The 15,102-nt window shown below is 42.9% G+C and overlaps 1 protein-coding gene across 8 annotated transcripts in view; it reads left to right on the top strand.

The window, feature by feature from the left end:
* Nucleotides 1-15,102, top strand: part of rg (A kinase anchor protein rugose) — a 1,244,182-nt gene that overhangs the window by 400,641 nt on the left and 828,439 nt on the right. The gene's annotated exons all lie outside the window — the stretch shown is intronic.

Below are 15,102 nucleotides of genomic sequence, written 5' to 3'. Positions count from 1 at the left end.
ATGAGATGAACGGGTATTACTTTACTATTACTTTACTACTTTATTACGAGATAGGAAGACGGTATGTGCGAATGCGTACATTAGCCTCATCTTCTCGGAGTGAAATAAGAAACATTTGAGTGATGTCATGCTACACGTATTTTACTCCGTGTACTCGTTCTTTTGAGTCGTCTCTGCCGTTTAGATCATGTGGGGGACGTGGTAGTCAATCGAGAAGTGAGCTGGGCTGCTGACCAGATAGATCGCGTTCGATTCCAGAGCATGCTCCTTGGAACCCTTGGCTTCACCTGAGCTGTGGGATCTTTCGGATGCCAGATCTTCCTGGGATATCTTAACCGGCACATTGAAAGGATCTTCCCCCCTCCCCCCACCTTGTGGATTCGCTGACTTGTGGTAGTGGTATTTAGGGGATACGGCCGACAGCTGAGGTCATTTGCGCCATTAGGGATGGACAGGAAAGTAGGAAGGCTGGAGAGAAACCCGGCGTCGGCATTAGCCTACTCTTTACGAAGGCGCCAGGGGTCCGCAGCTTAACGTCCCATCCGACGGACGGCGTACTCACTCAAATTGCCCCCACAAAGCATCTCAAGTAGGGGTCGAGATACCCACACAGCCGGGATTTGAATCCGGGCCCTCAGGGTGGGAAGCCAGTACGATTGCCACCGCAACATCTCAATCCCCTTCGCTGACTTCTACGCACCTTAGTTATAGGTCGGGCTCTACCTCCAGCTATCAACTTGACCTCTTCATTTCGTTATATCTAATGTATTGTATTGCGGTTATACACCCTCAGGTTTTTCTTATCACCTTTTTCAAAATTTTAAATCTCAAACACCTGTGCTTTAGATTTTATGCATTAAAAAACCAAAAACACAGTGATCAACCCGGAGGTTGGTTTAGTAAGTGACGGTAGAGTTCACCCAGTACTAAACCCGACGGCGTGTGAAATTTACACATCAGGGTAGGGGGGCCAGATCCTTTCCCTGTGCCGGTTATGGTTGCCCATGAAGATCTGGTACCCGAAAAATCTCATAGCTGTTGGAGCTGCAGATGTCCAGAGAGGTTTACCCGGGACTCGAACCCGGGACCCTCCGGTCAGTAGTCTACCGCGTAGTAACGCTCTATCCCTGGACTACCGCGACCCACAGATTTCATATAGTCTACCATTGAATACGATATATCTCGAAATTCAATGAATCAAGAAGAGATTTTTTTTACGATATGAATTGTTCTTGCGTACTTTTTCCCCTGCGGAGTCTTTCGATTTGTTGGAGTGTGTGTGGTGTTTCGAGTGGAGATTAATTCTGTTTTCTGAGAGTTAAAGAAATGTATTCGTTATCGTATTTCTTGTGGCAGGTTTTGTGGGAAACGAAGGAAGAGTCGGCGATGAGTAAACTCAAACTGTCGATCCGCAGTTTTTACTCGAGATCAGCGCCGCCTTCTCCTTTGCGTCCCGGCTACCAAAATGAATAAGCCGATAAAAAGTCCGTGAGGGGCGTAATTCGCCGACGTACCCCGCAGTCCGGTAGGGCGAAGGGCGGGAGTGCTGCCGTCATTTCGCCATCCCCGACGTGTCGCGGCTTATACGCGAAACGACCGCTCCCTCGCGAGTAATTAATACCCGAACTATGAGATATCACTGGCCATATCTCACGCCGACTTCAAGTTCCTGAGGAAGTTGCAGGAACTGGGGAGTGTTCTGCAGTCCCTCGCCGTGCATTGTGTCCTTCCACCCACCTGCGCTAAGGGTTTATTTTGAGGTATTGTAGGGCGATGCTAAGGATCTCGGCCACATTTGAGGATTTCGAGGGCACTTTTGGGGGGCTTCCGACCGCCCAGTATTAACCCCCCCCACTTCTGTAATAAAACGCTTTTACGACTCATTGGTATCTCGAAGCTGAAGTGTAGCCCTAATATCGGTGCCCTAATTCCTCGCCTCACGCGTTTGCCGCTCATTCCTCCAATCCCGCTAACTGTACCCACTTCGATCCTCGATACTCCAACCACCCTTGAGCTACATCGTCGATTCGTTGGCCAAAAGATTCAGTGTGCACCAAACGATTGGTCTTGGCGCGATTTAATGCCTATCCAAATTATTGCTCCTCAGTGTGAACTGGTCCACCTCACGCCCCCTGTAGTCCGCTTCGAAATGGCAAGGCATTGATTATTTGGATTAACAGAGATGATGGCCCTTATGCCGAAGGACTTCACTTTGAGGAGATGGCCCCTTCGGTCGCAATGCAGCGCATCTTCCCCCTGATGTGAGGCGATAATTCGCTTTTTGGGGTCATGAGGAGTGTCGCGAATCCATCCAGGGAGCCTTCATGTTTCAGCCGGCTGCTTATATCCGTTGACTGCGCGCTGCAAGGCTATTTGTTACCACTACTAAATTATTCAGGAATTTGAAAGGCATTATCCCTAACTTGTATAACAACCTTTAGGTATATGGAAACTTTGAACTATCATCCCGCAGTACATATAATCCAGCCGCGAACCGTATAGTTTCAGGCTTAACTTCCATAAATTCCGAAAATTTCCATATTGGGGAGAGATGATAGTTAACATTTGTGATTTACACATTGCAAATGATAATTAACAATTGTGACTTCCACAGTGTAAATCAAAATTGTTAATTATCATTTTTCTCCAAGTTCCCAACCCTTTAGAAAATTTATTTTCTCTAAAAAATAGAATCACAACTGATGGAGAAAATGGAAATAGGAATGGATCTTCTCCAAATTGCGACACTGATGGCCTCTTCTCCTGGACATTGATGCTATATTCAATCATGTACGTATTTTAAGCATATGTTGTCGATAATTATGTTTCCTCAAAAATAATTTCTCCTTTTCCACACATTTACTCATTGAAATTGGGCTTCTTTTTCCGAGCCCGTTCTGTTAAAATCAAAGCTCCTATCTGGGTTACTTAATAGCTTCCTCTTAGCCGTCCAGAATTTTTTCAGCGCTCGGGGAAATTGATTCAATCAATCAATCTGAGGAGTTCATCGATCGAATCCAGCCGAAAATCTCAGCCTCCGCCGCGGTCACCAAGAGCCCATCCGGGATTAAAAGAGGGCTGTAAACGCTCACGGCGTCCGTAAATAAAAAAATGAAATCGTATTAAAATCATTAAATTTGAGCCTAGCAGTGCGTTAAACGCAATTATTTGGCATTAAAGATAACCAGAATGGTCGAGTAAAAACAGGTAAAGTGGAATTAGCAATATTGTTTCTCCAAAAAAGTATCTCTTAGGAGCTACGCTTTTCTTTTTTATCAATGCGATGTAATTGTTAATGTTTTTTAGCGATACCTATGTTACATGCGGCATTTAACTTTCTATTGTGTGTATACTTTTCTTTTATTCGTATTCGTCGTTTGGACAAAATTGGAGAAGTAGAGCATGAAAGAAAACGTTCAAGTTGGGAATAAATCCTCGAAAGGACATACTTGCGGGATGAAATTAAACACTTTGAAATATCGTGAGTAATGAAGAGTTGGTGAAACATTGCGTTCCTGCAAATGATATGATCGGTAATTATTCGTGTGTACGCAATTGTTGGTTGCCATTAGCCAGAGCTACTCTAATCATCACCCTTTCATGTTTTTGCCATTTTAAATAGATATAATACCTTTTTCCTTATCAAATGAGGTAACAAAGAATTTTTTAGCGCTTTTTGCGTGTTTCGATATGTGATTTTTTAGGTAATTATTATTTGGTTCACCATTGTGGAGTGTAAAATCTATTGCTCTAACTAATTTGCTGTCATCAATTATTTTAAATCATCAGCAAAGATATTCAAGAAAACACTGAAATACAATCTTGTTGAAAATGAAAAAGAGGTTTCTTGTATAATGTGATATCATGGGCGCAATTACCTTAGGTACCTGTCGAAGCCCATGTGATTACTGATGTATTGGTATAAAATTAATGGGAAACTAACGTATGCCATATAAAACCAAGGGCAACATTCTTGCATGGAGTTTTCAATATAACACGGTAAGCGTTTTTTCGATATAAAATACCAAGCATTGATGTTCATCGAGTAATGTTTTCATAAGCTTTGTCGCAGGTTGAGTTGTGTTATTAGAGATAAAAATAAAATAATTTTGTATGGGTAAATATTTTCTTGATTATTTTGTTTCAATTGAATCGGATATACTGTTTTGGGAAACAACTAGGAAAACGGGCTCATATACAATAAAATTTTCATTCACACAAAACATGGCGATGATTTTGAATGAGCTGAAGACTCAAATGAATATGATTGAATAACATATTTTTAAGTAATCTACCTGTTAAGGTAGGTCTTGGATAGGCACCACTACCCCTAACAAAACACAATCCAGCAACATACTTTACATCAGGTCCCTCTTCATCTCTGAGTACTTCCTTCTTCCCTTCATCCCGTCCAAAATCCCTATCCTGTTTCTTCCCTTTCCTCGTTTGCCTAACATTCTCCCCTCTATCACAGTCTTCAACATCCCGCTGCCGGTCAATACCCCCTTCAGCCACTTTTCCTGCCTCCATAGGATTGCTCCCAACAAACCACTCTCTTCGCCCAACATACCAAGTACTTACTTCCTCGTTTGTTTTCTTCTCTGTCCATTTCACCTTCTCCATTTTTCTCCACACCCACATTTCAAAAGCCTCCAGTCTACGTCTATCCTCCTGCTTCAATTACCACGTTTCCGCGCCGTACATAGCTACGCTCCACATCAAAGTTTTTACGAGTCTTTTCTTAACATCCTTACTCAACGTCCCCGTCATGAACTCCCTCCTCCTTGTGAAAGCCTCTTTGCCTAGCGCAATTCTTCTCCTTACGTCCCTACTACTTTGACCGTGTTGGTCCAAAACACTACCGAGATACGTAAACTGCTCTACCTGCTCTAGTTTTTGCCCTCCTATTTTAATGTTAAGCTTGGCCTTTTTCTTTCTAGAAAATCGCATAACCTTTGTTTTCTTAATATTGATTCTCATCCCATACCTGTCGCACTGAATTTCCAATTCACTCAGCAATGCTTGCAACCCCTTGGCTGACTGACAAACTAAAGCTTGGTCATCAGCAAACCTAACTGATTTTACGAATTCCCCGCCCAATTTCATTCCTACCTCCAGTTCTTCCCATGCCTCTTTAATCATTTCCTTTGCATGCAGGTTGAACAGCAACGGTGGTAATGGGCAACCCTGCCTTACACCTCTTCCTAACACTGCCCAACCGGACTCTCCGTTCCCCACTCGCACCTGAGCAGTCTGAGACATTTACAGGTTGCGGATTAGCCTCCTTTCCCTCCAAACTATTCCTATTTTCTGCAATATACTCATTAGTTTTTCCCAATTCACTCTATCAAACGCTTTTTCGAAATCTACGAAACAAGAAAATACCTCCTCGTTGTATTCTATATTCCTCTCGATTAATAATCTCATTACTGCAATGGCATCACGCGCACCTCTCCCCTTCCAAAACCCAAACTGATCATCCCCTAAGTAAGCATTTGCCCCAATAAAATAACAAAATAAAAGTCAAGGACAGCTATAAGATGGTAGGAGAGTGCATACTATGCAAGCAGAGAGGGCTAAATGGCTTTTGTGGCGTTGGAGGAAGGAGGTGAAAGCGGCGAGTGAGGAAGGGAGAGGTCCAGGGAAGGATGCTGAATGAATGGTTTGGGAATCGAATGGGGAACGGGGAGTCGATGGAATAGGGAACTTTGGGGAATGGAAAGAGGGAAATTTGGAATCTGCATCGGTTTCAAGTTACGTGTTGGGGAACACGTTTTGAGAAGAGGGGAGGGAGCTCGTTAATATGGGGAGATCCGTTGAAGATGCTATGCAAGTATTTCATATCACATAGAAATCGACGGCGGTAGAGATGGGAAATACCAAGGAATGGCAGGGTGTAAGTCCCGGGTTGTATTTTTGAGGGAAGGGATGCATTAAAACGAGAAGTGTCAACAAAGAAATTAAGAGGTCTGTTGAGTAACCAGGTGTGTCAGTAGCTGGGGAGGTGGTCGACCAGATGAACCAGGTGAACAGTGTTCCAAAATAGGGAGGACACAACCAACAAACACCGTCCTAATGGCAAAAGGATCACGAACATCAGTGTGGCGATGAAGTAGGCCGACTGTGATTCTATTTATTTTCGCTCCAATTTCTGGAATCCGAACGTTAAGCGCCCTCTCCTTCCGTCAGGGTGGATTCCTTCCCTCTTAAACTTCCACGCTCACCGGGAGCGCGGTCTTGGTTTGTTTCGGAAAGCGGTGTTTCTTTTGCCGCCGTTGCGAGGGAAGCGTCCACCGGCGTCCGCTTGCTTGCCATCTCCGCAATAGGGAACCGAGTTCGAGTCCCCGGCGCGTGATCTTAATTCAAAGCGAAGGGCGGGAGTCATTGTGAGCCGGCGGATTAATGGTGTTTATAATCTGGTGGAGTAATAAATATATTCTCACGATGAGGCACCGTGATTTATTCGTATTTTAATGGCATGATGCGCCCCCTCTCGACGAGGAAGGAAAGGTATTCACCTTTTTAATTTCCCCCGCGAGGGAATTCATGAATCTTGGTAATAATATAACGGCTCTCCGCTTTTGGGGTGCGGGTAAAGGAGATTATGCCGTTAATAAATGCTTATTAATAATGTTTTTGAGTTTTTAATTTTCTCGATCCATTTCCCCTCCACCCTCCTCGTCTCCTAGGAGATGAACAAACACATCCTCTTCTTCATATCCTCCCCCCCCCACCCAATCTTACCTTTCCTCCCTCCTCCCCCCCTTCCTCCTCATCCCCCCTCCACCTCCACTCGTTCGATCGAACGGTCGAAATAAACGCGGCATCTTCCCGTTAAAATCCCCCGCCCACCAATCCCAACTCCGCATGCATTCTTCTACTTCCTCCCTGCGCCTCACCCCGTCGCGCCCTCCCTTACAGGAATAATTAATATTCAGTTGATACACACACACACCCCATTCGGTTCCCGCCATTCCCTCCTCCATTCCCCCGCCTCCCTCATCTCCCTCAGTTCCGCAGTAGCGGGCTGGAGATTGGTGCTGCCTCTGGCGATCGGAGATGCGGGGGCGAGGGATGGATGGGGGGCGCTCACCGTCGTCGGATGGGGGGGGGGGGCGTGGCAAACCGAGGGTTGGCGGAAGCTAGGAATCAGAAATCGGGAATGGAACCGCGTCCCCTCTCTCTCCTGCGGCGACGGAGCATTTTGAGAGGGAATCTTCCAGACCGCCCGGAAATGTTTCCTATTTTGCTCTTCCCGGCGGAAGGAAATTCCATTTGGAATGAATGCCATTCCGACTCGGGGGGAGAGAGAGAGATAACGACGGATTTATGAAAGTCCTTCCCCGCCGGGTGAGAACTTAACGTTTTGGAGGGAGTAAAAAGCCGTTTGGGTGGATCTAATATTCTTGGTTCAGTTTCCCCTCGCCATATTCGATTTCCTTGGCCACAACTCCCGAGCAGGCGTGTTCCGCCTTGGAGAGGCCCCCCGCTGCGAGAACGCCGGACCCACCGCCGCGGAGGGAAGTGACCCTCAGGCGTACGAACGAATTGCAGCTGAATGCTTGTGATGAGTAGAAAAACTGCGGGCGGAATGTGTTTGGCCCGGGCGTCGTTAATCTTCTAATGATTGGCAAATTTTTGTAAGGTTCTTTGCGCTCATCTGATGTCTTCTATTCGGTATAAATTAAGTACATGAATAGCTCAATAACTCGTAAGAAAATCCAAGAGATGCCTGTCGTTGTATCGGAAAAGATTCGCTTTTAGTGATAATCTTCTCCCACTAGATTGCTGTTGAATTTGCAGTTATATCCTGCGCGTGGTTTCATTTGCATAATCAATTGAGATAGCAACCTTTTTATTTATAAAAATGAAAAAAATGTGTTTCAGTTGGTTGTTAAACACTTCTAATTAAAAGGCTTATCATCAAAAGAGATCGAAACCGGGTTGGATTAAGTTGATGACACATCTGTTCCTGCGTTTGCGACTGTTTGCAATCGGGTAAATGAATGATAAACGTGGCCGTACGTCCGCAAATAATGACTCTCGTTCGAAACGTCTATTGGATGTTAATTCCTCCGAAACGACTGACCAAATCCACGATATGTCTCAAAATGATCGAGGGATCAAAGTTTGCGAAATAATAGGCATATCACAAGTGTTTTCAAATTTCCACGAAAAATTGGATTTGAAGGAAATCTTGTCAAGATGGGGTGTCTCCTTTGTGAAGATTTAAACGCAATTGTTTCGTCGACTCGGAGGCTGGTTTGGTGCTTTTCCGTCGCAATCCGGACGAGTTTCTTTATCGATATATAACTGTGGACGAAACATGGATACGCATACCGCTACACTCCAATGTTAAAGGAACGGTCGAAATTGTTGGTTTCTTAAAGGCGGACCGGTTCCGAAGACGGTGAAATCGGCCCTTGAAGTGATGGTCACAGTCATGTGGGATTCACGCGAAGTCATATGCATCGTTTACTTTCAAAAAGGACGAGTGATAGATAAATGGAGTGTGTTAAGCGTTGTTATTGCACTGGTTGAGCCAAGAAATCAGGTGCTCATTTGGCAAAGAAAAATTTCTCCTCTCGTTAAGAAAATGCACCTGCGAGATTTCGATGGCGAAATTTATGGCATTAAAATTCGAATTATTATTACAATATCTATCGTTTTTATCCGAATTGGTCCCCTGTAAAAAATGAAGGAAATTGCCAAAAATAATTTTATTTTTTTTATTTCTTTATTCAGAACTAATTGAATGACCCACGTACATTTTGTCTGTTACCATTTTGTCGACAGACGTACGATAGCCCTTTAGTTCCGTTGATTATTTCAGAGATTATTCAGACAAATTAGGCAAGTCTCGTGATGGAGAAGAAAGGCTTTGCGTTCGGGTAAAATGCTTCTTTTTTTCCCTGGCACGAGTGAGAAATAACGTAAATTAAAACGAAACATGTGGACTCATTTATTTTGTTTGCGTTCGTCATTCAAGAGAATAAAGAAAAAATTCCGTTTCTCTTTGAGCTAATGAGAAGTTTAGCTTAAAGGCCACACATTCCTTGACGGAAAATTTCATGGGGCATTGAGGTAAATGGGAATAGTGACGGTTATCATGACCATTTTTTATAGCAGTATTATTTGCACGCCGGCCATATTGTTGATGTCATACATGAAAAGAGCATCAATGATAGAGAAGAACAGCTGCTTGAATTCTGCGATCAACACAACACGGTAATCAGAAATACATTGGCACGAAAATGAAAAGGCATCAGAATGATTACGTTATCATTTAACAGCGTTTCAGGAATTTAAAAAAAATCCTGGCACGTTCACCTAGATCCGGATGTCGGCAGTGATCATTAATTAAAATCACAAATTTCCCGAGCTTTAAGTGGCCAAACTGGAACATAAAACTCAGGAAAATTAGGAGAGTGGTAAAGAGTAAAGGACGACTGGGAAAACTGAAGGAGGGACAAACAAGGAGCAAGTTTGAAGAGAAGCCAAATGAAATAGGTGAGAAATGGGAAGAAGAGTAGAGTGGAATGAAATGAAACAAGGAATACCAGAAGTGGCGGATCAAGCCCTCGGTAGGAAGAAACTTGAAGCACGGAAGCCTAGGAAAGCAGAGGGAATTTAAAATCTAATTGAGAAGAGAAATGAGCCAAGAGTAAAGGAGGATATGGAAGAATGCAGGAGAGTAAAGAATAAGACAACAGATAAACGTAGAGAAGAAATTGAGAGGTGAACAAAAATATGGTTGAAGGAAATAGAAGAACAAACCCAAGCAGGAAAACAAGATCTATCGTATCGGAAAATCTAAGCTCTCCATTATCAACCGAGATTAAGGTGAAGAGTGATCAATGACGAAGAGGGAAGGTTGTTGGTAGATAATGAAGAAGTGTGCGAACGATGGAAGGAATACATGGAGGAGCTACACCATGGCCAAGATAATGGCTGTGAGAGGAAATAATATTTAAAGTAAGGAAATAGTAGGAACAGAAAATGGGCCTCCAATCACTAAGAGGGAATTTGAGCATGCCCTCCAAAAGCTAAATACCAGAAAAGCGACGGGTGATCATAATGTACCGGCCGAGACATTAAAAAACCTTAGAAATAAAATGAAAGAACGGCTCTTTAAAATAGTGCATGAATGTTATGAAAATGGGGAGATACCTGAAGGCTTTGTTTATAGAAAAACTATTATGACACCAAAAGCAGGGAAAGCAATTGAATGCTTGAATTACAGAACCATTGCTATACTGTCACATGCTTCCAAGGTTGTTTTACGTACGATAGGGAACAGAATGAAAAAGAGAGTGGAGGAATATATTGGAGAAGGTCGATGTGGTTTCCGGAGAGGTGAAGAAGGAACGAGTGGGAACGCTATCCTGGCATTGGAGAGATGGCTGAGAGTGAACAGGAAAGTTTTCCTCGCATTCATTAATTTGGGAAATGCCGTCGATACCGTAGATTGGAAAATTATGTTTGAAACTACGAGGGGAAAATGAATAGACTGCAGAGACAGGAAGCTAATATTTCAGCTCCACCAGAACCAAGGAACTTGAATAGAAGTAAAGCGATGTGTGTATGAAGCGAAGAATGGAAAAGGAGGAAGACAAGGATGTCCACTTTCGCCACATCTATTTAACTTATATATCGAAGAGGATAAAGAGACAATGGAGGTGAAAACTAATGGCATAAAGATAAATGGAAGGAAGATACATTGGATTAGGTTTTCAGATGATATTGTTACCTAATTGCAAATGATATTGTGAATCAGCCAAAGATATAATGTAATGCTCAAAACCCCGTCCACAGCATCGAAAAAATGAAAACTCCAAATAAAAGGGATGAAAACCAAAGCTTTGTTAGCTTCTGGAAACGGGGCAGAACCCGATGTAAATTTAATGATTGCAGAATGAAGGATATACGAAGTAGAAGAGATCTGCTACCTCGGGAGTGTAATCACAAGAGACAACAAATGCGACTCTGCAGTAAAAAGAAGGATAGCCTTGGCGAAGAAGACATGTGAAAATAAAAAGAATCTTTTAGGAAAAATTGAATGGCATTGAAAATTAGATAATCCTTTGCAGAAACGTTTATTTGGAGTACGTTGTGATATGGGAGTGACCCTTGAACATTTTGGTAGGAGGAAAGGGCTCGGTTGGAAGCAATGGAAATGTGGATTTGGAGAAGGGTAAGAAGAACTAGATGAGCGGACAAGGGAAGCAGCAGAGGACTATTGAGAGGAATTGAAGAGGAAATTAGTATAGTAAAAGAGATGGAGAAAAGGAAAATGAAATTTGTTGGACATCTTCTGAGTCATAATAACCTCCTGGAAAATATAATGGAGGGGGAAATAACAGGGGAAAGAAGGAAGAGAAAGGCCAAAGAAGAAATTTATAGCTAATATAAAAAGTAATATGAGAGCAACCGTGTACAATGAACTGAACAGAACGGCAATGTAGAGAGACCAATATTTGCAACGAAAAGGCTCCACCTTTAAAGGATGCTGATGATATTATGGTGAATGAATCACTCACTCATATTGTTTATTATAAACTCAGTTAAGTATCAACCCGACGGTCAATTTGATAGGCCTTGGTATAGTTAACCCAGTATTAAGCCCGACGGCGTGTAAAATTCACGCATTAACATGGTAATAAGGGGGGCCAGTTTCTCTCCTTGTGCCGCCTATGGTTTCTCAGAAAGATCTGGTCCCAGGAAAATCACTCAAATTGCGTGGAGCCGAGGGTACCCAGAGAGGCATTCCCGTGAATCGAACCTTCGCCCTCCGGTCAGTAGTCCAACGCTCTACCCCTGGATTACCACGTCAATATTTCATATCTATATTTAAACGTTTTGACATGTAGCGTAGCTATGTACGGCGCGGAAACGTGGTCACTGAAGCTGGAGGATAGACTGAGATTGGAGGCTTTTGAAATGTGGTTGTGAAGAAGAATGGAAAAGGTGAAATGGACCGAGAAAAAAGAGGAAGTACTTTGTATTGTGGTCGAGGAGAGGGGTTCGTTAAGAGGAGTCCAAAGGAGGTAGGAGAAATGGATGAAGGGCGTATTGTTCGGCAGTGGGATGTTGAAGACTGTAATAGAGGGGAGAATGTTAGGCAAAGGAGGAAAGGGAAGGAACAGGATAGGGATGTTGGACGGGATGAAGGGAGGAAGGAAGTACTCGGAGATGAAGAGGGACCTGATATAGAGTAGGATGATGGATTTTGTGTTTTGATAGGAATCACAAAATATTTATTTGGTAGATATGTCCATCCAAAACCCTACCATAACCGGTAGATTACTTAATAATTCTCTATATTCAGCAAGTTTTTAAGCATTCTGTTTGTGGTGTATGGCATTCCTAACATCAATCAAAATCGCAAAGGCAATGGAAAATGAGGAATGAGGAACCGGGAATACCCGGCGTCTTCCTGCGTCGCTCCCGAGTACCTTTGGGTGCTCATTTTGGGTGACATTGAGAAACATAGTTGTTCCAGAATTTTACCGGCAATGGATATGACACCGATTGGTTATATTGGGGATCCCGTTTATTTCCTCACCCACGGAAATTCAATGGCGTAATTATCAGATGCTACGAAATTTGATTTCCGTTGCGGGTTTTTGAAATGTATTTTCCAAGATAAATAAATTTCTGGCGCCAACTCCTACGGCTACAACTCGCGCTGAATTCCCTTCCAAGTCTGTGCAACGAAGGGAGAGTACTTTGAAAAGGGGACAAACTCGATGTAGCCTAAATTTTGCAAAATCAATTTTTTATTGCATCAGTTTGCGTATTTATTGGACAGACCTCGTATGTTATCGTTACAGGGTTGCCGATTTCTAAAACCCCTTAATTTCTATTTAGTCTTTGGCGAGTTTGACTTATATTTGATGCGAGGTGTGGGTTTCCAGAACACGTTGACTGTCACCTCAAATGACAACCCCGGGTTTGTGGTTTGATGACTAAAGGTCAATCAGTTACCTTCAAGGTTCGAATCTCGGCATTTAAGTCAAGGTTAGGGAAGCGCAGACCATATGTGAACAGAACTTCGCCGTTAACAGACTGAGGGCGCGGCGCGCCCTTGTGGCAGAATTGTGTTTGTTGATGTTTCTTTAGAGTTGATTTTGAGTTACTCGTATGTCTGAAAATTCAATCATTTTGAACTTAATTTTTTAACCCGAGTTGTATCACGTGGGATTGTAGTATATTAAAATAATTAAGGTCCCAATTAAAAGTTGAAACGCTTGGACTTGGACAAAACCGTTTTTCCTTCTAAAAGGCTTCATTACGCGCGAACGGTTTCATATTAAAACTGATTATAAGATATTATAAGGTGCCTAATAATCTCGTGCACTATTGTTTTTGGCACATTACACTGCTCTGCTATCATCCGAACACTAAGACGACGATCAGAGTTCAGTACATCGCGAACTTTTCGCTCATTTTCGTCGGTGAGTGTCGTTGATGGGCGTCCAGGCCGTGGTTCGTCGTCGACCTCTTCTCTGCCCTCAACGAACATCTTGTGCCACCGAAAGATTATGTTTCTGGACATGGCTGACTCCCCGTAAGCCTGGTTAATCATACCGACAGTTTCGGTAGACGATTTCCCAAGCTTTACCGCAAATTTGATATACTTATAATTTGATTTATATGATAATTGAAATTTGAATAACGCTGCTCCAAAAACTTCGGCATCGCGTTCCGTGACGTGGGTCGAGCGTGGAGGTTCGCGTTAACAGAGCTCCTCACTACACCACAGCTCAGAGCCGACTGCCTTTTTCAGCGTCGCTTGCCAACATACCCCCCTCCAATCGCAGCCCGTCAGAGCGGTGCTGGGCGCGCCTGGAGCGGCGGGAAAAAATCAGTACACTTATTTTCCGGACGAACCCTGTAGGCATAAAATTTATAACTACATGAATGTATACACATAAGTACAATATACACAGACAGAAATATATTATGCACAGAATTGCACATCGAAAAGAAAAGGAAAATATATAAATATATATATATATATATATATATATATATATATATATATACTCATTTATATAGAAACAGATATAAGGAAAAGGGATAGGAACACGCACAAAGGACGAACACAATAGAGGTGGGGAAGGCGGAATCGAACGGATAACAAGAGTAAAAATATTTCCTTGACCGGGAGTCGAACACCGGATCTTTCCACTTGCCGGGCGGGTTTCCATATTTTTTCCTTTCCTTATTTTTACTCTTGTGATCCGTTCGATTCCGCCTTCCCCACCTGTATTGTGTTCGTCCATTATGTGTGTTCCTATCCCTTTTCCTTATATCTGTGACAATATAAATGAGTATTTATTCGTCGTTTGGCGGGATTTTGTGTTTGAATGTGTGTGTGTATACACACACACACACACACACATATATATATATATATATATATATATATATATATATATATATATATATATACAGAAACATATATAAGGAAAAGGGATAGGAACACGTATAAAGGACGAACACAATAGAGGTGGGGAAGGCGGAATCGAACGGATCACAAGAGTAAAAATATCTCCTCAACCGGGACACGAACACGGGTCCCGGTTGAGGAGATATTTTTACTCTTGTGATCCGTTCGATTCCGCCTTCCCCACCTCTATTGTGTTCGTCCTTTATACGTGTTCCTATCCCTTTTCCTTATATATGTTTCTGTATATATGAGTATTTATTCGCCGTTTGGCGGGATTTCGTGTTTGAATGTGTATTTGGCCAATGTGGCTCATCTCTTTCTTCTGGCTATGCGTGCCACGAAACGCACTGTTCTTTTCCTGTATGATGTTGTATGAATTCTAACCACACTCCTTTCCTCTTGTGTATTGTCTATTTCTCCTTTGGTGGGTGAAACAGCCCCCTGACGCCATCTCTTGGCAAAAGAATCGGGGCGCTTGGCGACATATAAGACCCACGGATCTCAGGGTAAATTACATATCCTCGATAGCTCAAGTGGTTAAGAGCATCCGCCCGGCAAATGGAAAGATCCGGTGTTCGTGTCCCGGTTGAGGAGATATTTTTACTCTTGTGATCCGTTCGATTCCGCCTTCCCCACCTCTATTGTGT

The sequence above is a fragment of the Hetaerina americana genome, unplaced genomic scaffold, assembly GCF_022747635.1.
Source record: "Hetaerina americana unplaced genomic scaffold, ioHetAmer1.1.p SCAF_8, whole genome shotgun sequence".
Lineage (NCBI taxonomy): Eukaryota > Metazoa > Arthropoda > Insecta > Odonata > Calopterygidae > Hetaerina > Hetaerina americana.
Note: the sequence above shows the minus strand (reverse complement) of the source record. Positions and strands in the feature narration are given on the sequence as shown.